The 20783-nt window shown below is 46.6% G+C and overlaps 11 non-coding genes and 1 pseudogene across 11 annotated transcripts; all 12 read left to right on the top strand.

The window, feature by feature from the left end:
* Positions 1-1230: 1230 nt before the first annotated feature.
* Positions 1231-1407, top strand: LOC115407849 (uncharacterized; annotated as a pseudogene).
* Positions 1408-2896: 1489 nt separating this feature from the next.
* Positions 2897-3087, top strand: LOC115407806 (U2 spliceosomal RNA). Its single transcript, XR_003933703.1, has one exon. It is a non-coding gene; the product is annotated as a U2 spliceosomal RNA (small nuclear RNA).
* A 1475-nt stretch (positions 3088-4562) lies between these two features.
* LOC115407801 (U2 spliceosomal RNA) lies at positions 4563-4753 on the top strand. Its single transcript, XR_003933700.1, has one exon. It is a non-coding gene; the product is annotated as a U2 spliceosomal RNA (small nuclear RNA).
* A 1521-nt stretch (positions 4754-6274) lies between these two features.
* Positions 6275-6465, top strand: LOC115407746 (U2 spliceosomal RNA). Its single transcript, XR_003933686.1, has one exon. It is a non-coding gene; the product is annotated as a U2 spliceosomal RNA (small nuclear RNA).
* Positions 6466-7982: 1517 nt separating this feature from the next.
* On the top strand, positions 7983-8173 carry LOC115407750 (U2 spliceosomal RNA). Its single transcript, XR_003933688.1, has one exon. It is a non-coding gene; the product is annotated as a U2 spliceosomal RNA (small nuclear RNA).
* A 1513-nt stretch (positions 8174-9686) lies between these two features.
* LOC115407756 (U2 spliceosomal RNA) lies at positions 9687-9877 on the top strand. Its single transcript, XR_003933690.1, has one exon. It is a non-coding gene; the product is annotated as a U2 spliceosomal RNA (small nuclear RNA).
* Positions 9878-11377: 1500 nt separating this feature from the next.
* On the top strand, positions 11378-11568 carry LOC115407760 (U2 spliceosomal RNA). The gene has a single exon (XR_003933691.1). It is a non-coding gene; the product is annotated as a U2 spliceosomal RNA (small nuclear RNA).
* Positions 11569-13076: 1508 nt separating this feature from the next.
* Positions 13077-13267, top strand: LOC115407739 (U2 spliceosomal RNA). Its single transcript, XR_003933685.1, has one exon. It is a non-coding gene; the product is annotated as a U2 spliceosomal RNA (small nuclear RNA).
* A 1489-nt stretch (positions 13268-14756) lies between these two features.
* LOC115407761 (U2 spliceosomal RNA) lies at positions 14757-14947 on the top strand. Its single transcript, XR_003933692.1, has one exon. It is a non-coding gene; the product is annotated as a U2 spliceosomal RNA (small nuclear RNA).
* A 1475-nt stretch (positions 14948-16422) lies between these two features.
* LOC115407767 (U2 spliceosomal RNA) lies at positions 16423-16613 on the top strand. The gene has a single exon (XR_003933693.1). It is a non-coding gene; the product is annotated as a U2 spliceosomal RNA (small nuclear RNA).
* A 1517-nt stretch (positions 16614-18130) lies between these two features.
* LOC115407729 (U2 spliceosomal RNA) lies at positions 18131-18321 on the top strand. The gene has a single exon (XR_003933680.1). It is a non-coding gene; the product is annotated as a U2 spliceosomal RNA (small nuclear RNA).
* Positions 18322-19810: 1489 nt separating this feature from the next.
* Positions 19811-20001, top strand: LOC115407788 (U2 spliceosomal RNA). Its single transcript, XR_003933697.1, has one exon. It is a non-coding gene; the product is annotated as a U2 spliceosomal RNA (small nuclear RNA).
* The last annotated feature ends 782 nt before the right edge of the window (positions 20002-20783 follow it).

The following is a 20783-nucleotide window of genomic DNA, read 5'->3' on the forward strand; positions in this document are numbered from 1 at the left end:
GGGTCCTACCTCCGACGCCTCAGTATTTTATCCACCGATCTTAAAGTCCCCGTTTCTTTTAACCGGCCTCCAGACTACGATTTTATTAGACAGTTTCTGAAACATTTTAGCCTTGAAAAGGAGGAGTTGCAGATTTTAAGTAACCACAGATCCATTATTTCTGTTGTGCAGGAGCGGGAACCAGTGAGTCCAGTGCGCGGGCTTGCATTCGGCGAGCCCTCCACAGTTTGGCGCAACGTAAACCATCCTGTCCTCCCAAACAGACTCCGGGACCTGTCATGGCTGGTGGCTCATGAGATTCTCCCAGTCAGGTCCGTCATGCACTCCCGGGGAATGGCGGCGCACTCAACCTGCCCCCGGCCTGGTTGTGGCGCTCCAGAGTCGGTGAGGCACCTCCTCTGGGAGTGCAGCGCTGCTGTCGACCAGTGGGCAACGGCCGGCTCCTCGCAATTCCCGTACTTACCAGCAGGGGAGGTCCTTACAGCACAGCTGGTGCTGTATGGGGTGAGCCACAAACCTATGAGAAAAGAGGACTTTGCAAAGACATGGCTCACCCTGGCCGCCATCAAAGACGCCACCTGGACCTCCAGAAACCTGCTGGTGAGAAGGCATAGGCAGATCCCCCCCGTGGCTGTGGTCCAGATGGCCGCAGCAACCGTGAGGTTGGTGGAAGCTGCAGGCGGCAGGCCGAGGACACAGCCACAAAGAAGAATCGCCTCCCTGCCCATTCGGATGGAGGAGCCGGAGCCACACAGTCAAAGGTCGAGGCAGCAACGGCCTGGCTCTCCGGGTGCGGCTGGTGGGAAGGAGCAGGAGGGAGAGGATCTCCTCTGAGCACCATGGCAGAATCCCGAGAGACCAAATGTTTGGGAGAACAGGATGAGTTCCTCTTGTTAAGGACTCACTGCCCTCCTGCACAACAGAAAGGACTTTTTAATAGTTGCACTCCTTTAATTGATTTTTACAATGATGGACACTTTCTTTGACTTCAAATGATCTCATTTTATGACCGCACAGGGCCTGATCTTATATGTATTTATTTGTAAATAATTATTTATTTTATCACTGCCATGATATTGTAAATAGATGACCGGCACCTGCGATGGAAAACCCGTGACAGAAATGTATTGTACAATGTGCCGAATAAAACCTTGGACAAGGGGAAAAAAGAAATCATTACCTGTGATGGAAAAAATGTGAAAGAAATGTCATGTATTGTCTGAAGTGTCAATAAAATCTTGTAAAAGAAAAAAATCTGTTCTTATCAGTTTAATATCTGATACGTCCCCTATCTGGGGACTATATATTAAATTGGTTTTTGGAACAGGGAGATGGAATAGGGGCTTGCTCCGTCCACTCCACGCATCGACCTGGTATTGCAGTACTTCTGGGAGCGGTGCACCCCCCACACCCTCTGTGGTCGAAGGAAATTTTGTGAGTTGCTGCTCATGTGTGCACAGCGGCGGGTTACGTTTGACTCTTAGGTCAAGGCCTCTGAGGTTCTTCTGTAACGTCGTGCTAGTATTTTAAGTTCACCCCAGTGAACTGTCAATAAGTCCCAGATTATTGAAAGTCGTTGCTGACAGTGCTGTCTTTGAGATGCTCAGTTATTTGTCACTGTGATTTTCTTCTGTTTATTCTTATTCTTTTTGTTGTTGTTGTTGTTGAGTGTTTTTGCTAAGGCATTTGTATTTTCAAGTCTAAGCGACTTTTACCGTCTGAGTCATTTTCAGAAAACATTTGTTGGCGTGTATGAGTTGGATGCATTCTGATACACACGCGACTGCATTTTCATGCAGTGACATTTCTACACCACTTGGGGGCGCCGGCGTCGAAGGAGAGAGCCGGAGACGGAGCACCAAGTGGAGCCCATGTCTTTTTGTAAGTTCGTATTTACTAGCTGTCCTGGATTTGTCTTTTTGCTCCTCAAAACTGCATGTTTAATTTTGACTTAACTAGTTATTTCTCACTGTCAACTACTACTCAGAAGCGAAAACTTGCAGTATTTGTACGAAACGAGTAAACTCGACGGCTTCATTTGTGCGTTTACTGGAGTTTTCGTACAGCTCTGCAAAAATCCTGCGGAGGCGCTCAAGACAAGGCCTCTTAATGGTGAACTCTGTTGATGCGCCGTTAAAAAACTGCCTGGTGTTTCTTGTCGTTGCGAGTTCTGGTGATGTGTTTGAAGTGGGGGATGTACTTTGTGTGGCAGTACAACGCGTATTCAGAGTTTGTGTGGCGGACATCGGTGGCGCAGCCATCGCTCTCTGCCCGACGGTGCTGTCTCTCTGGTTATTCAACTACGACTTCATAGGGGGCGCTGCAGCGTGGGCCTCTCAGTGCGGTCCTGACAGTGCAGTCTGCGGCACCGCAGGGACACGGCGTACCATTGGCTCGGTGGGCGCAGCAGTCTGAGGCCTGTAGTACTGCTTCACTCCACCAGAGGGCGCCACAGGCACGTCTACCGTGACGCTTACAATGAGGAGTTGAAATTGTCCTGTTTTGTTTTGTTGTATTTATTTATTTATTTATTTATTTATTTATTTATTTTTTTGTCTGTCTGACAAGTTTCTTCCAGCATGTCGGATCAAATCTAAATTACTTCCCGAACTCATGCATTTGACGGTCACAGAGATGATTATGTGTTTGATGAAGACATGAGCATTCATGTGTCGGGACCAAGATCCCTCGACTTTCTACTGGACCAGAATGGAGCACGTGACTACAGACGCAGACTGCCAGCATAAAGTAAACCCTCCTGACTGTCCTTTAAAGTCGTGGGATCGGCGGCAGGATGCTCAGACTGTAAGTCCTAAATGAAGACGCTCAAGTGTCAGACCGGAAGTCACTGTGTCAGTACGGACAATGACGTCTTCCCTTGGGACGCGTCGTCAGTATCGCTTCTCGGCCTTTTGGCTAAGATCAAGTGTAGTATCTGTTCTTATCAGTTTAATATCTGATACGTCCCCTATCTGGGGACTATATATTAAATTGGTTTTTGGAACAGGGAGATGGAATAGGGGCTTGCTCCGTCCACTCCACGCATCGACCTGGTATTGTAGTACTTCTGGGAGCGGTGCACCCCCCACACCCTCTGTGGTCGAAGGAAATTTTGTGAGTTGCTGCTCATGTGTGCACAGCGGCGGGTTACGTTTGACTCTTAGGTCAAGGCCTCTGAGGTTCTTCTGTAACGTCGTGCTAGTATTTTAAGTTCACCCCAGTGAACTGTCAATAAGTCCCAGATTATTGAAAGTCGTTGCTGACAGTGCTGTCTTTGAGATGCTCAGTTATTTGTCACTGTGATTTTCTTCTGTTTATTCTTATTCTTTTTGTTGTTGTTGTTGTTGAGTGTTTTTGCTAAGGCATTTGTATTTTCAAGTCTAAGCGACTTTTACCGTCTGAGTCATTTTCAGAAAACATTTGTTGGCGTGTATGAGTTGGATGCATTCTGATACACACGTGACTGCATTTTCATGCAGTGACATTTCTACACCACTTGGGGGCGCCGGCGTCGAAGGAGAGAGCCGGAGACGGAGCACCAAGTGGAGCCCATGTCTTTTTGTAAGTTCGTATTTACTAGCTGTCCTGGATTTGTCTTTTTGCTCCTCAAAACTGCATGTTTAATTTTGACTTAACTAGTTATTTCTCACTGTCAACTACTACTCAGAAGCGAAAACTTGCAGTATTTGTACGAAACGAGTAAACTCGTCGGTTTCATTTGCGCGTTTACTGGAGTTTTCGTACAGCTCTGCAAAAATCCTGCGGAGGCGCTCAAGACAAGGCCTCTTAATGGTGAACTCTGTTGATGCGCCGTTAAAAAACTGCCTGGTGTTTCTTGTCGTTGCGAGTTCTGGTGATGTGTTTGAAGTGGGGGCTGTACTTTGTGTGGCAGTACAACGCGTATTCAGAGTTTGTGTGGCGGACATCGGTGGCGCAGCCATCGCTCTCTGCCCGACGGTGCTGTCTCTCTGGTTATTCAACTGCGACTTCATAGGGGGCGCTGCAGCGTGGGCCTCTCAGTGCGGTCCTGACAGTGCAGTCTGCGGCACCGCAGGGACACGGCGTACCATTGGCTCGGTGGGCGCAGCAGTCTGAGGCCTGTAGTACTGCTTCACTCCACCAGAGGGCGCCACAGGCACGTCTACCGTGACGCTTACAATGAGGAGTTGAAATTGTCCTGTTTTGTTTTGTTGTATTTATTTATTTATTTATTTTTTTTTGTCTGTCTGACAAGTTTCTTCCAGCATGTCGGATCAAATCTAAATTACTTCCCGAACTCATGCATTTGACGGTCACAGAGATGATTATGTGTTTGATGAAGACATGAGCATTCATGTGTCGGGACCAAGATCCCTCGACTTTCTACTGGACCAGAATGGAGCACGTGACTACAGACGCAGACTGCCAGCATAAAGTAAACCCTCCTGACTGTCCTTTAAAGTCGTGGGATCGGTGGTAGGATGCTCAGACTGTAAGTCCTAAATGAAGACGCTCAAGTGTCAGACCGGAAGTTACTGTGTCAGTACGGACAATGACGTCCTCCCTTGGGACGCGTCGTCAGTATCGCTTCTCGGCTTTTTGGCTAAGATCAAGTGTAGTATCTGTTCTTATCAGTTTAATATCTGATACGTCCCCTATCTGGGGACTATATATTAAATTGGTTTTTGGAACAGGGAGATGGAATAGGGGCTTGCTCCGTCCACTCCACGCATCGACCTGGTATTGCAGTACTTCTGGGAGCGGTGCACCCTCCACACCCTCTGTGGTCGAAGGAAATTTTGTGAGTTGCTGCTCATGTGTGCACAGCGGCGGGTTACGTTTGACTCTTAGGTCAAGGCCTCTGAGGTTCTTCTGTAACGTCGTGCTAGTATTTTAAGTTCACCCCAGTGAACTGTCAATAAGTCCCAGATTATTGAAAGTCGTTGCTGACAGTGCTGTCTTTGAGATGCTCAGTTATTTGTCACTGTGATTTTCTTCTGTTTATTCTTATTCTTTTTGTTGTTGTTGTTGTTGAGTGTTTTTGCTAAGGCATTTGTATTTTCAAGTCTAAGCGACTTTTACCGTCTGAGTCATTTTCAGAAAACATTTGTTGGCGTGTATGAGTTGGATGCATTCTGATACACACGCGACTGCATTTTCATGCAGTGACATTTCTACACCACTTGGGGGCGCCGGCGTCGAAGGAGAGAGCCGGAGACGGAGCACCAAGTGGAGCCCATGTCTTTTTGTAAGTTCGTATTTACTAGCTGTCCTGGATTTGTCTTTTTGCTCCTCAAAACTGCATGTTTAATTTTGACTTAACTAGTTATTTCTCACTGTCAACTACTACTCAGAAGCGAAAACTTGCAGTATTTGTACGAAACGAGTAAACTCGTCGGTTTCATTTGCGCGTTTACTGGAGTTTTCGTACAGCTCTGCAAAAATCCTGCGGAGGCGCTCAAGACAAGGCCTCTTAATGGTGAACTCTGTTGATGCGCCGTTAAAAAACTGCCTGGTGTTTCTTGTCGTTGCGAGTTCTGGTGATGTGTTTGAAGTGGGGGATGTACTTTGTGTGGCAGTACAACGCGTATTCAGAGTTTGTGTGGCGGACATCGGTGGCGCAGCCATCGCTCTCTGCCCGACGGTGCTGTCTCTCTGGTTATTCAACTACGACTTCATAGGGGGCGCTGCAGCGTGGGCCTCTCAGTGCGGTCCTGACAGTGCAGTCTGCGGCACCGCAGGGACACGGCGTACCATTGGCTCGGTGGGCGCAGCAGTCTGAGGCCTGTAGTACTGCTTCACTCCACCAGAGGGCGCCACAGGCACGTCTACCGTGACGCTTACAATGAGGAGTTGAAATTGTCCTGTTTTGTTTTGTTGTATTTATTTATTTATTTATTTATTTATTTATTTATTTATTTATTTATTTATTTATTTATTTATTTATTTTTTTGTCTGTCTGACAAGTTTCTTCCAGCATGTCGGATCAAATCTAAATTACTTCCCGAACTCATGCATTTGACGGTCACAGAGATGATTATGTGTTTGATGAAGACATGAGCATTCATGTGTCGGGACCAAGATCCCTCGACTTTCTACTGGACCAGAATGGAGCACGTGACTACAGACGCAGACTGCCAGCATAAAGTAAACCCTCCTGACTGTCCTTTAAAGTCGTGGGATCGGCGGCAGGATGCTCAGACTGTAAGTTCTAAATGAAGACGCTCAAGTGTCAGACCGGAAGTCACTGTGTCAGTACGGACAATGACGTCCTCCCTTGGGACGCGTCGTCAGTATCGCTTCTCGGCCTTTTGGCTAAGATCAAGTGTAGTATCTGTTCTTATCAGTTTAATATCTGATACGTCCCCTATCTGGGGACTATATATTAAATTGGTTTTTGGAACAGGGAGATGGAATAGGGGCTTGCTCCGTCCACTCCACGCATCGACCTGGTATTGCAGTACTTCTGGGAGCGGTGCACCCCCCACACCCTCTGTGGTCGAAGGAAATTTTGTGAGTTGCTGCTCATGTGTGCACAGCGGCGGGTTACGTTTGACTCTTAGGTCAAGGCCTCTGAGGTTCTTCTGTAACGTCGTGCTAGTATTTTAAGTTCACCCCAGTGAACTGTCAATAAGTCCCAGATTATTGAAAGTCGTTGCTGACAGTGCTGTCTTTGAGATGCTCAGTTATTTGTCACTGTGATTTTCTTCTGTTTATTCTTATTCTTTTTGTTGTTGTTGTTGTTGAGTGTTTTTGCTAAGGCATTTGTATTTTCAAGTCTAAGCGACTTTTACCGTCTGAGTCATTTTCAGAAAACATTTGTTGGCGTGTATGAGTTGGATGCATTCTGATACACACGCGACTGCATTTTCATGCAGTGACATTTCTACACCACTTGGGGGCGCCGGCGTCGAAGGAGAGAGCCGGAGACGGAGCACCAAGTGGAGCCCATGTCTTTTTGTAAGTTCGTATTTACTAGCTGTCCTGGATTTGTCTTTTTGCTCCTCAAAACTGCATGTTTAATTTTGACTTAACTAGTTATTTCTCACTGTCAACTACTACTCAGAAGCGAAAACTTGCAGTATTTGTACGAAACGAGTAAACTCGTCGGTTTCATTTGCGCGTTTACTGGAGTTTTCGTACAGCTCTGCAAAAATCCTGCGGAGGCGCTCAAGACAAGGCCTCTTAATGGTGAACTCTGTTGATGCGCCGTTAAAAAACTGCCTGGTGTTTCTTGTCGTTGCGAGTTCTGGTGATGTGTTTGAAGTGGGGGATGTACTTTGTGTGGCAGTACAACGCGTATTCAGAGTTTGTGTGGCGGACATCGGTGGCGCAGCCATCGCTCTCTGCCCGACGGTGCTGTCTCTCTGGTTATTCAACTACGACTTCATAGGGGGCGCTGCAGCGTGGGCCTCTCAGTGCGGTCCTGACAGTGCAGTCTGCGGCACCGCAGGGACACGACGTACCATTGGCTCGGTGGGCGCAGCAGTCTGAGGCCTGTAGTACTGCTTCACTCCACCAGAGGGCGCCACAGGCACGTCTACCGTGACGGTTACAATGAGGAGTTGAAATTGTCCTGTTTTGTTTTGTTGTATTTATTTATTTATTTATTTATTTATTTATTTATTTATTTATTTATTTATTTATTTATTTTTTTTTTTGTCTGTCTGACAAGTTTCTTCCAGCATGTCGGATCAAATCTAAATTACTTCCCGAACTCATGCATTTGACGGTCACAGAGATGATTATGTGTTTGATGAAGACATGAGCATTCATGTGTCGGGACCAAGATCCCTCGACTTTCTACTGGACCAGAATGGAGCACGTGACTACAGACGCAGACTGCCAGCATAAAGTAAACCCTCCTGACTGTCCTTTAAAGTCGTGGGATCGGCGGCAGGATGCTCAGACTGTAAGTCCTAAATGAAGACGCTCAAGTGTCAGACCGGAAGTCACTGTGTCAGTACGGACAATGACGTCCTCCCTTGGGACGCGTCGTCAGTATCGCTTCTCGGCCTTTTGGCTAAGATCAAGTGTAGTATCTGTTCTTATCAGTTTAATATCTGATACGTCCCCTATCTGGGGACTATATATTAAATTGGTTTTTGGAACAGGGAGATGGAATAGGGGCTTGCTCCGTCCACTCCACGCATCGACCTGGTATTGCAGTACTTCTGGGAGCGGTGCACCCCCCACACCCTCTGTGGTCGAAGGAAATTTTGTGAGTTGCTGCTCATGTGTGCACAGCGGCGGGTTACGTTTGACTCTTAGGTCAAGGCCTCTGAGGTTCTTCTGTAACGTCGTGCTAGTATTTTAAGTTCACCCCAGTGAACTGTCAATAAGTCCCAGATTATTGAAAGTCGTTGCTGACAGTGCTGTCTTTGAGATGCTCAGTTATTTGTCACTGTGATTTTCTTCTGTTTATTCTTATTCTTTTTGTTGTTGTTGTTGTTGAGTGTTTTTGCTAAGGCATTTGTATTTTCAAGTCTAAGCGACTTTTACCGTCTGAGTCATTTTCAGAAAACATTTGTTGGCGTGTATGAGTTGGATGCATTCTGATACACACGCGACTGCATTTTCATGCAGTGACATTTCTACACCACTTGGGGGCGCCGGCGTCGAAGGAGAGAGCCGGAGACGGAGCACCAAGTGGAGCCCATGTCTTTTTGTAAGTTCGTATTTACTAGCTGTCCTGGATTTGTCTTTTTGCTCCTCAAAACTGCATGTTTAATTTTGACTTAACTAGTTATTTCTCACTGTCAACTACTACTCAGAAGCGAAAACTTGCAGTATTTGTACGAAACGAGTAAACTCGTCGGTTTCATTTGCGCGTTTACTGGAGTTTTCGTACAGCTCTGCAAAAATCCTGCGGAGGCGCTCAAGACAAGGCCTCTTAATGGTGAACTCTGTTGATGCGCCGTTAAAAAACTGCCTGGTGTTTCTTGTCGTTGCGAGTTCTGGTGATGTGTTTGAAGTGGGGGATGTACTTTGTGTGGCAGTACAACGCGTATTCAGAGTTTGTGTGGCGGACATCGGTGGCGCAGCCATCGCTCTCTGCCCGACGGTGCTGTCTCTCTGGTTATTCAACTACGACTTCATAGGGGGCGCTGCAGCGTGGGCCTCTCAGTGCGGTCCTGACAGTGCAGTCTGCGGCACCGCAGGGACACGACGTACCATTGGCTCGGTGGGCGCAGCAGTCTGAGGCCTGTAGTACTGCTTCACTCCACCAGAGGGCGCCACAGGCACGTCTACCGTGACGGTTACAATGAGGAGTTGAAATTGTCCTGTTTTGTTTTGTTGTATTTATTTATTTATTTATTTATTTATTTATTTATTTATTTATTTATTTATTTTTTTTTTTTTTTGTCTGTCTGACAAGTTTCTTCCAGCATGTCGGATCAAATCTAAATTACTTCCCGAACTCATGCATTTGACGGTCACAGAGATGATTATGTGTTTGATGAAGACATGAGCATTCATGTGTCGGGACCAAGATCCCTCGACTTTCTACTGGACCAGAATGGAGCACGTGACTACAGACGCAGACTGCCAGCATAAAGTAAACCCTCCTGACTGTCCTTTAAAGTCGTGGGATCGGCGGCAGGATGCTCAGACTGTAAGTCCTAAATGAAGACGCTCAAGTGTCAGACCGGAAGTCACTGTGTCAGTACGGACAATGACGTCCTCCCTTGGGACGCGTCGTCAGTATCGCTTCTCGGCCTTTTGGCTAAGATCAAGTGTAGTATCTGTTCTTATCAGTTTAATATCTGATACGTCCCCTATCTGGGGACTATATATTAAATTGGTTTTTGGAACAGGGAGATGGAATAGGGGCTTGCTCCGTCCACTCCACGCATCGACCTGGTATTGCAGTACTTCTGGGAGCGGTGCACCCCCCACACCCTCTGTGGTCGAAGGAAATTTTGTGAGTTGCTGCTCATGTGTGCACAGCGGCGGGTTACGTTTGACTCTTAGGTCAAGGCCTCTGAGGTTCTTCTGTAACGTCGTGCTAGTATTTTAAGTTCACCCCAGTGAACTGTCAATAAGTCCCAGATTATTGAAAGTCGTTGCTGACAGTGCTGTCTTTGAGATGCTCAGTTATTTGTCACTGTGATTTTCTTCTGTTTATTCTTATTCTTTTTGTTGTTGTTGTTGTTGAGTGTTTTTGCTAAGGCATTTGTATTTTCAAGTCTAAGCGACTTTTACCGTCTGAGTCATTTTCAGAAAACATTTGTTGGCGTGTATGAGTTGGATGCATTCTGATACACACGCGACTGCATTTTCATGCAGTGACATTTCTACACCACTTGGGGGCGCCGGCGTCGAAGGAGAGAGCCGGAGACGGAGCACCAAGTGGAGCCCATGTCTTTTTGTAAGTTCGTATTTACTAGCTGTCCTGGATTTGTCTTTTTGCTCCTCAAAACTGCATGTTTAATTTTGACTTAACTAGTTATTTCTCACTGTCAACTACTACTCAGAAGCGAAAACTTGCAGTATTTGTACGAAACGAGTAAACTCGTCGGTTTCATTTGCGCGTTTACTGGAGTTTTCGTACAGCTCTGCAAAAATCCTGCGGAGGCGCTCAAGACAAGGCCTCTTAATGGTGAACTCTGTTGATGCGCCGTTAAAAAACTGCCTGGTGTTTCTTGTCGTTGCGAGTTCTGGTGATGTGTTTGAAGTGGGGGATGTACTTTGTGTGGCAGTACAACGCGTATTCAGAGTTTGTGTGGCGGACATCGGTGGCGCAGCCATCGCTCTCTGCCCGACGGTGCTGTCTCTCTGGTTATTCAACTACGACTTCATAGGGGGCGCTGCAGCGTGGGCCTCTCAGTGCGGTCCTGACAGTGCAGTCTGCGGCACCGCAGGGACACGGCGTACCATTGGCTCGGTGGGCGCAGCAGTCTGAGGCCTGTAGTACTGCTTCACTCCACCAGAGGGCGCCACAGGCACGTCTACCGTGACGCTTACAATGAGGAGTTGAAATTGTCCTGTTTTGTTTTGTTGTATTTATTTATTTATTTATTTATTTATTTATTTATTTATTTATTTTTTTTTTGTCTGTCTGACAAGTTTCTTCCAGCATGTCGGATCAAATCTAAATTACTTCCCGAACTCATGCATTTGACGGTCACAGAGATGATTATGTGTTTGATGAAGACATGAGCATTCATGTGTCGGGACCAAGATCCCTCGACTTTCTACTGGACCAGAATGGAGCACGTGACTACAGACGCAGACTGCCAGCATAAAGTAAACCCTCCTGACTGTCCTTTAAAGTCGTGGGATCGGCGGCAGGATGCTCAGACTGTAAGTCCTAAATGAAGACGCTCAAGTGTCAGACCGGAAGTCACTGTGTCAGTACGGACAATGACGTCCTCCCTTGGGACGCGTCGTCAGTATCGCTTCTCGGCCTTTTGGCTAAGATCAAGTGTAGTATCTGTTCTTATCAGTTTAATATCTGATACGTCCCCTATCTGGGGACTATATATTAAATTGGTTTTTGGAACAGGGAGATGGAATAGGGGCTTGCTCCGTCCACTCCACGCATCGACCTGGTATTGCAGTACTTCTGGGAGCGGTGCACCCCCCACACCCTCTGTGGTCGAAGGAAATTTTGTGAGTTGCTGCTCATGTGTGCACAGCGGCGGGTTACGTTTGACTCTTAGGTCAAGGCCTCTGAGGTTCTTCTGTAACGTCGTGCTAGTATTTTAAGTTCACCCCAGTGAACTGTCAATAAGTCCCAGATTATTGAAAGTCGTTGCTGACAGTGCTGTCTTTGAGATGCTCAGTTATTTGTCACTGTGATTTTCTTCTGTTTATTCTTATTCTTTTTGTTGTTGTTGTTGTTGAGTGTTTTTGCTAAGGCATTTGTATTTTCAAGTCTAAGCGACTTTTACCGTCTGAGTCATTTTCAGAAAACATTTGTTGGCGTGTATGAGTTGGATGCATTCTGATACACACGCGACTGCATTTTCATGCAGTGACATTTCTACACCACTTGGGGGCGCCGGCGTCGAAGGAGAGAGCCGGAGACGGAGCACCAAGTGGAGCCCATGTCTTTTTGTAAGTTCGTATTTACTAGCTGTCCTGGATTTGTCTTTTTGCTCCTCAAAACTGCATGTTTAATTTTGACTTAACTAGTTATTTCTCACTGTCAACTACTACTCAGAAGCGAAAACTTGCAGTATTTGTACGAAACGAGTAAACTCGTCGGTTTCATTTGCGCGTTTACTGGAGTTTTCGTACAGCTCTGCAAAAATCCTGCGGAGGCGCTCAAGACAAGGCCTCTTAATGGTGAACTCTGTTGATGCGCCGTTAAAAAACTGCCTGGTGTTTCTTGTCGTTGCGAGTTCTGGTGATGTGTTTGAAGTGGGGGATGTACTTTGTGTGGCAGTACAACGCGTATTCAGAGTTTGTGTGGCGGACATCGGTGGCGCAGCCATCGCTCTCTGCCCGACGGTGCTGTCTCTCTGGTTATTCAACTACGACTTCATAGGGGGCGCTGCAGCGTGGGCCTCTCAGTGCGGTCCTGACAGTGCAGTCTGCGGCACCGCAGGGACACGACGTACCATTGGCTCGGTGGGCGCAGCAGTCTGAGGCCTGTAGTACTGCTTCACTCCACCAGAGGGCGCCACAGGCACGTCTACCGTGACGCTTACAATGAGGAGTTGAAATTGTCCTGTTTTGTTTTGTTGTATTTATTTATTTATTTATTTATTTATTTATTTATTTATTCATTTATTTATTTATTTTTTGTCTGTCTGACAAGTTTCTTCCAGCATGTCGGATCAAATCTAAATTACTTCCCGAACTCATGCATTTGACGGTCACAGAGATGATTATGTGTTTGATGAAGACATGAGCATTCATGTGTCGGGACCAAGATCCCTCGACTTTCTACTGGACCAGAATGGAGCACGTGACTACAGACGCAGACTGCCAGCATAAAGTAAACCCTCCTGACTGTCCTTTAAAGTCGTGGGATCGGCGGCAGGATGCTCAGACTGTAAGTCCTAAATGAAGACGCTCAAGTGTCAGACCGGAAGTCACTGTGTCAGTACGGACAATGACGTCCTCCCTTGGGACGTGTCGTCAGTATCGCTTCTCGGCCTTTTGGCTAAGATCAAGTGTAGTATCTGTTCTTATCAGTTTAATATCTGATACGTCCCCTATCTGGGGACTATATATTAAATTGGTTTTTGGAACAGGGAGATGGAATAGGGGCTTGCTCCGTCCACTCCACGCATCGACCTGGTATTGCAGTACTTCTGGGAGCGGTGCACCCTCCACACCCTCTGTGGTCGAAGGAAATTTTGTGAGTTGCTGCTCATGTGTGCACAGCGGCGGGTTACGTTTGACTCTTAGGTCAAGGCCTCTGAGGTTCTTCTGTAACGTCGTGCTAGTATTTTAAGTTCACCCCAGTGAACTGTCAATAAGTCCCAGATTATTGAAAGTCGTTGCTGACAGTGCTGTCTTTGAGATGCTCAGTTATTTGTCACTGTGATTTTCTTCTGTTTATTCTTATTCTTTTTGTTGTTGTTGTTGTTGAGTGTTTTTGCTAAGGCATTTGTATTTTCAAGTCTAAGCGACTTTTACCGTCTGAGTCATTTTCAGAAAACATTTGTTGGCGTGTATGAGTTGGATGCATTCTGATACACACGCGACTGCATTTTCATGCAGTGACATTTCTACACCACTTGGGGGCGCCGGCGTCGAAGGAGAGAGCCGGAGACGGAGCACCAAGTGGAGCCCATGTCTTTTTGTAAGTTCGTATTTACTAGCTGTCCTGGATTTGTCTTTTTGCTCCTCAAAACTGCATGTTTAATTTTGACTTAACTAGTTATTTCTCACTGTCAACTACTACTCAGAAGCGAAAACTTGCAGTATTTGTACGAAACGAGTAAACTCGTCGGTTTCATTTGCGCGTTTACTGGAGTTTTCGTACAGCTCTGCAAAAATCCTGCGGAGGCGCTCAAGACAAGGCCTCTTAATGGTGAACTCTGTTGATGCGCCGTTAAAAAACTGCCTGGTGTTTCTTGTCGTTGCGAGTTCTGGTGATGTGTTTGAAGTGGGGGATGTACTTTGTGTGGCAGTACAACGCGTATTCAGAGTTTGTGTGGCGGACATCGGTGGCGCAGCCATCGCTCTCTGCCCGACGGTGCTGTCTCTCTGGTTATTCAACTACGACTTCATAGGGGGCGCTGCAGCGTGGGCCTCTCAGTGCGGTCCTGACAGTGCAGTCTGCGGCACCGCAGGGACACGGCGTACCATTGGCTCGGTGGGCGCAGCAGTCTGAGGCCTGTAGTACTGCTTCACTCCACCAGAGGGCGCCACAGGCACGTCTACCGTGACGCTTACAATGAGGAGTTGAAATTGTCCTGTTTTGTTTTGTTGTATTTATTTATTTATTTATTTATTTATTTATTTATTTTTTTGTCTGTCTGACAAGTTTCTTCCAGCATGTCGGATCAAATCTAAATTACTTCCCGAACTCATGCATTTGACGGTCACAGAGATGATTATGTGTTTGATGAAGACATGAGCATTCATGTGTCGGGACCAAGATCCCTCGACTTTCTACTGGACCAGAATGGAGCACGTGACTACAGACGCAGACTGCCAGCATAAAGTAAACCCTCCTGACTGTCCTTTAAAGTCGTGGGATCGGCGGCAGGATGCTCAGACTGTAAGTCCTAAATGAAGACGCTCAAGTGTCAGACCGGAAGTCACTGTGTCAGTACGGACAATGACGTCCTCCCTTGGGACGCGTCGTCAGTATCGCTTCTCGGCCTTTTGGCTAAGATCAAGTGTAGTATCTGTTCTTATCAGTTTAATATCTGATACGTCCCCTATCTGGGGACTATATATTAAATTGGTTTTTGGAACAGGGAGATGGAATAGGGGCTTGCTCCGTCCACTCCACGCATCGACCTGGTATTGCAGTACTTCTGGGAGCGGTGCACCCCCCACACCCTCTGTGGTCGAAGGAAATTTTGTGAGTTGCTGCTCATGTGTGCACAGCGGCGGGTTACGTTTGACTCTTAGGTCAAGGCCTCTGAGGTTCTTCTGTAACGTCGTGCTAGTATTTTAAGTTCACCCCAGTGAACTGTCAATAAGTCCCAGATTATTGAAAGTCGTTGCTGACAGTGCTGTCTTTGAGATGCTCAGTTATTTGTCACTGTGATTTTCTTCTGTTTATTCTTATTCTTTTTGTTGTTGTTGTTGTTGAGTGTTTTTGCTAAGGCATTTGTATTTTCAAGTCTAAGCGACTTTTACCGTCTGAGTCATTTTCAGAAAACATTTGTTGGCGTGTATGAGTTGGATGCATTCTGATACACACGCGACTGCATTTTCATGCAGTGACATTTCTACACCACTTGGGGGCGCCGGCGTCGAAGGAGAGAGCCGGAGACGGAGCACCAAGTGGAGCCCATGTCTTTTTGTAAGTTCGTATTTACTAGCTGTCCTGGATTTGTCTTTTTGCTCCTCAAAACTGCATGTTTAATTTTGACTTAACTAGTTATTTCTCACTGTCAACTACTACTCAGAAGCGAAAACTTGCAGTATTTGTACGAAACGAGTAAACTCGTCGGTTTCATTTGCGCGTTTACTGGAGTTTTCGTACAGCTCTGCAAAAATCCTGCGGAGGCGCTCAAGACAAGGCCTCTTAATGGTGAACTCTGTTGATGCGCCGTTAAAAAACTGCCTGGTGTTTCTTGTCGTTGCGAGTTCTGGTGATGTGTTTGAAGTGGGGGATGTACTTTGTGTGGCAGTACAACGCGTATTCAGAGTTTGTGTGGCGGACATCGGTGGCGCAGCCATCGCTCTCTGCCCGACGGTGCTGTCTCTCTGGTTATTCAACTGCGACTTCATAGGGGGCGCTGCAGCGTGGGCCTCTCAGTGCGGTCCTGACAGTGCAGTCTGCGGCACCGCAGGGACACGGCGTACCATTGGCTCGGTGGGCGCAGCAGTCTGAGGCCTGTAGTACTGCTTCACTCCACCAGAGGGCGCCACAGGCACGTCTACCGTGACGCTTACAATGAGGAGTTGAAATTGTCCTGTTTTGTTTTGTTGTATTTATTTATTTATTTATTTTTTTTTGTCTGTCTGACAAGTTTCTTCCAGCATGTCGGATCAAATCTAAATTACTTCCCGAACTCATGCATTTGACGGTCACAGAGATGATTATGTGTTTGATGAAGACATGAGCATTCATGTGTCGGGACCAAGATCCCTCGACTTTCTACTGGACCAGAATGGAGCACGTGACTACAGACGCAGACTGCCAGCATAAAGTAAACCCTCCTGACTGTCCTTTAAAGTCGTGGGATCGGCGGTAGGATGCTCAGACTGTAAGTCCTAAATGAAGACGCTCAAGTGTCAGACCGGAAGTCACTGTGTCAGTACGGACAATGACGTCCTCCCTTGGGACGCGTCGTCAGTATCGCTTCTCGGCCTTTTGGCTAAGATCAAGTGTAGTATCTGTTCTTATCAGTTTAATATCTGATACGTCCCCTATCTGGGGACTATATATTAAATTGGTTTTTGGAACAGGGAGATGGAATAGGGGCTTGCTCCGTCCACTCCACGCATCGACCTGGTATTGCAGTACTTCTGGGAGCGGTGCACCCCCCACACCCTCTGTGGTCGAAGGAAATTTTGTGAGTTGCTGCTCATGTGTGCACAGCGGCGGGTTACGTTTGACTCTTAGGTCAAGGCCTCTGAGGTTCTTCTGTAACGTCGTGCTAGTATTTTAAGTTCACCCCAGTGAACTGTCAATAAGTCCCAGATTATTGAAAGTCGTTGCTGACAGTGCTGTCTTTGAGATGCTCAGTTATTTGTCACTGTGATTTTCTTCTGTTTATTCTTATTCTTTTTGTTGTTGTTGTTGTTGAGTGTTTTTGCTAAGGCATTTGTATTTTCAAGTCTAAGCGACTTTTACCGTCTGAGTCATTTTCAGAAAACATTTGTTGGCGTGTATGAGTTGGATGCATTCTGATACACACGCGACTGCATTTTCATGCAGTGACATTTCTACACCACTTGGGGGCGCCGGCGTCGAAGGAGAGAGCCGGAGACGGAGCACCAAGTGGAGCCCATGTCTTTTTGTAAGTTCGTATTTACTAGCTGTCCTGGATTTGTCTTTTTGCTCCTCAAAACTGCATGTTTAATTTTGACTTAACTAGTTATTTCTCACTGTCAACTACTACTCAGAAGCGAAAACTTGCAGTATTTGTACGAAACGAGTAAACTCGTCGGTTTCATTTGCGCGTTTACTGGAGTTTTCGTACAGCTCTGCAAAAATCCTGCGGAGGCGCTCAAGACAAGGCCTCTTAATGGTGAACTCTGTTGATGCGCCGTTAAAAAACTGCCTGGTGTTTCTTGTCGTTGCGAGTTCTGGTGATGTGTTTGAAGTGGGGGATGTACTTTGTGTGGCAGTACAACGCGTATTCAGAGTTTGTGTGGCGGACATCGGTGGCGCAGCCATCGCTCTCTGCCCGACGGTGCTGTCTCTCTGGTTATTCAACTACGACTTCATAGGGGGCGCTGCAGCGTGGGCCTCTCAGTGCGGTCCTGACAGTGCAGTCTGCGGCACCGCAGGGACACGGCGTACCATTGGCTCGGTGGGCGCAGCAGTCTGAGGCCTGTAGTACTGCTTCACTCCACACCAGAGGGCGCCACAGGCACGTCTACCGTGACGCTTACAATGAGGAGTTGAAATTGTCCTGTTTTGTTTTGTTGTATTTATTTATTTATTTATTTATTTATTTATTTATTTATTTATTTATTTATTTATTTATTTTTTTTTGTCTGTCTGACAAGTTTCTTCCAGCATGTCGGATCAAATCTAAATTACTTCCCGAACTCATGCATTTGACGGTCACAGAGATGATTATGTGTTTGATGAAGACATGAGCATTCATGTGTCGGGACCAAGATCCCTCGACTTTCTACTGGACCAGAATGGAGCACGTGACTACAGACGCAGACTGCCAGCATAAAGTAAACCCTCCTGACTGTCCTTTAAAGTCGTGGGATCGGCGGCAGGATGCTCAGACTGTAAGTCCTAAATGAAGACGCTCAAGTGTCAGACCGGAAGTCACTGTGTCAGTACGGACAATGACGTCCTCCCTTGGGACGCGTCGTCAGTATCGCTTCTCGGCCTTTTGGCTAAGATCAAGTGTAGTATCTGTTCTTATCAGTTTAATATCTGATACGTCCCCTATCTGGGGACTATATATTAAATTGGTTTTTGGAACAGGGAGATGGAATAGGGGCTTGCTCTGTCCACTCCACGCATCGACCTGGTATTGCAGTACTTCCGGGAGCGGTGCACCCCCCACACCCTCTGTGGTCGAAGGAAATTTTGTGAGTTGCTGCTCATGTGTGCACAGCGGCGGGTTATGTTTGACTCTTAGGTCAAGGCCTCTGAGGTTCTTCTGTAACGTCGTGCTAGTATTTTAAGTTCACCCCAGTGAACTGTCAATAAGTCCCAGATTATTGAAAGTCGTTGCTGACAGTGCTGTCTTTGAGATGCTCAGTTATTTGTCACTGTGATTTTCTTCTGTTTATTCTTATTCTTTTTGTTGTTGTTGTTGTTGAGTGTTTTTGCTAAGGCATTTGTATTTTCAAGTCTAAGCGACTTTTACCGTCTGAGTCATTTTCAGAAAACATTTGTTGGCGTGTATGAGTTGGATGCATTCTGATACACACGCGACTGCATTTTCATGCAGTGACATTTCTACACCACTTGGGGGCGCCGGCGTCGAAGGAGAGAGCCGGAGACGGAGCACCAAGTGGAGCCCATGTCTTTTTGTAAGTTCGTATTTACTAGCTGTCCTGGATTTGTCTTTTTGCTCCTCAAAACTGCATGTTTAATTTTGACTTAACTAGTTATTTCTCACTGTCAACTACTACTCAGAAGCGAAAACTTGCAGTATTTGTACGAAACGAGTAAACTCGTCGGTTTCATTTGCGCGTTTACTGGAGTTTTCGTACAGCTCTGCAAAAATCCTGCGGAGGCGCTCAAGACAAGGCCTCTTAATGGTGAACTCTGTTGATGCGCCGTTAAAAAACTGCCTGGTGTTTCTTGTCGTTGCGAGTTCTGGTGATGTGTTTGAAGTGGGGGATGTACTTTGTGTGGCAGTACAACGCGTATTCAGAGTTTGTGTGGCGGACATCGGTGGCGCAGCCATCGCTCTCTGCCCGACGGTGCTGTCTCTCTGGTTATTCAACTACGACTTCATAGGGGGCGCTGCAGCGTGGGCCTCTCAGTGCGGTCCTGACAGTGCAGTCTGCGGCACCGCAGGGACACGGCGTACCATTGGCTCGGTGGGCGCAGCAGTCTGAGGCCTGTAGTACTGCTTCACTCCACCAGAGGGCGCCACAGGCACGTCTACCGTGACGCTTACAATGAGGAGTTGAAATTGTCCTGTTTTGTTTTGTTGTATTTATTTATTTATTTATTTATTTATTTATTTATTTTTTTGTCTGTCTGACAAGTTTCTTCCAGCATGTCGGATCAAATCTAAATTACTTCCCGAACTCATGCATTTGACGGTCACAGAGATGATTATGTGTTTGATGAAGACATGAGCATTCATGTGTCGGGACCAAGATCCCTCGACTTTCTACTGGACCAGAATGGAGCACGTGACTACAGACGCAGACTGCCAGCATAAAGTAAACCCTCCTGACTGTCCTTTAAAGTCGTGGGATCGGCGGCAGGATGCTCAGACTGTAAGTCCTAAATGAAGACGCTCAAGTGTCAGACCGGAAGTCACTGTGTCAGTACGGACAATGACGTCCTCCCTTGGGACGCGTCGTCAGTATCGCTTCTCGGCCTTTTGGCTAAGATCAAGTGTAGTATCTGTTCTTATCAGTTTAGTATCTGATACGTCCCCTATCTGGGGACTATATATTAAATTGGTTTTTGGAACAGGGAGATGGAATAGGGGCTTGCTCCGTCCACTCCACGCATCGACCTGGTATTGCAGTACTTCCGGGAGCGGTGCACCCCCCACACCCTCTGTGGTCGAAGGAAATTTTGTGAGTTGCTGCTCATGTGTGCACAGCGGCGGGTTACGTTTGACTCTTAGGTCAAGGCCTCTGAGGTTCTTCTGTAACGTCGTGCTAGTATTTTAAGTTCACCCCAGTGTAATGTCAATAAGTCCCAGATTATTGAAAGTCGTTGCTGACAGTGCTGTCTTTGAGATGCTCAGTTATTTGTCGCTGTGATTTTCTTCTGTTTATTCTTATCCTTGTTGTTGTTGTTGTTGTTGTTGAGTGTTTTCGCTAAGGCATTTGTATTTTCAAGTCTAAGCGACTTTTACCGTCTGAGTCATTTTCAGAAAACATTTGTTGGCGTGTATGAGTTGGATGCATTCTGATACACACGCGACTGCATTTTCATGCAGTGACATTTCTACACCACTTGGGGGCGCCGGCGTCGAAGGAGAGAGCCGGAGACGGAGCACCAAGTGGAGCCCATGTCTTTTTGTAAGTTCGTATTTACTAGCTGTCCTGGATTTGTCTTTTTGCTCCTCAAAACTGCATGTTTAATTTCGACTTAACTAGTTATTTCTCACTGTCAACTAGTACTCAGAAGCGAAAACTTGCAGTATTTGTACGAAACGAGTAAACTCGTCGGTGTCATTTGCGCGTTTACTGGAGTTTTCGTACAGCTCTGCAAAAATCCTGCGGAGGCGCTCAAGACAAGGCCTCTTAATGGTGAACTCTGTTGATGCGCCGTTAAAAAACTGCTTGGTGTTTCTTGTCGTTGCGAGTTCTGGTGATGTGTTTGA

This window comes from Salarias fasciatus, chromosome 2, assembly GCF_902148845.1.
Source record: "Salarias fasciatus chromosome 2, fSalaFa1.1, whole genome shotgun sequence".
Lineage (NCBI taxonomy): Eukaryota > Metazoa > Chordata > Actinopteri > Blenniiformes > Blenniidae > Salarias > Salarias fasciatus.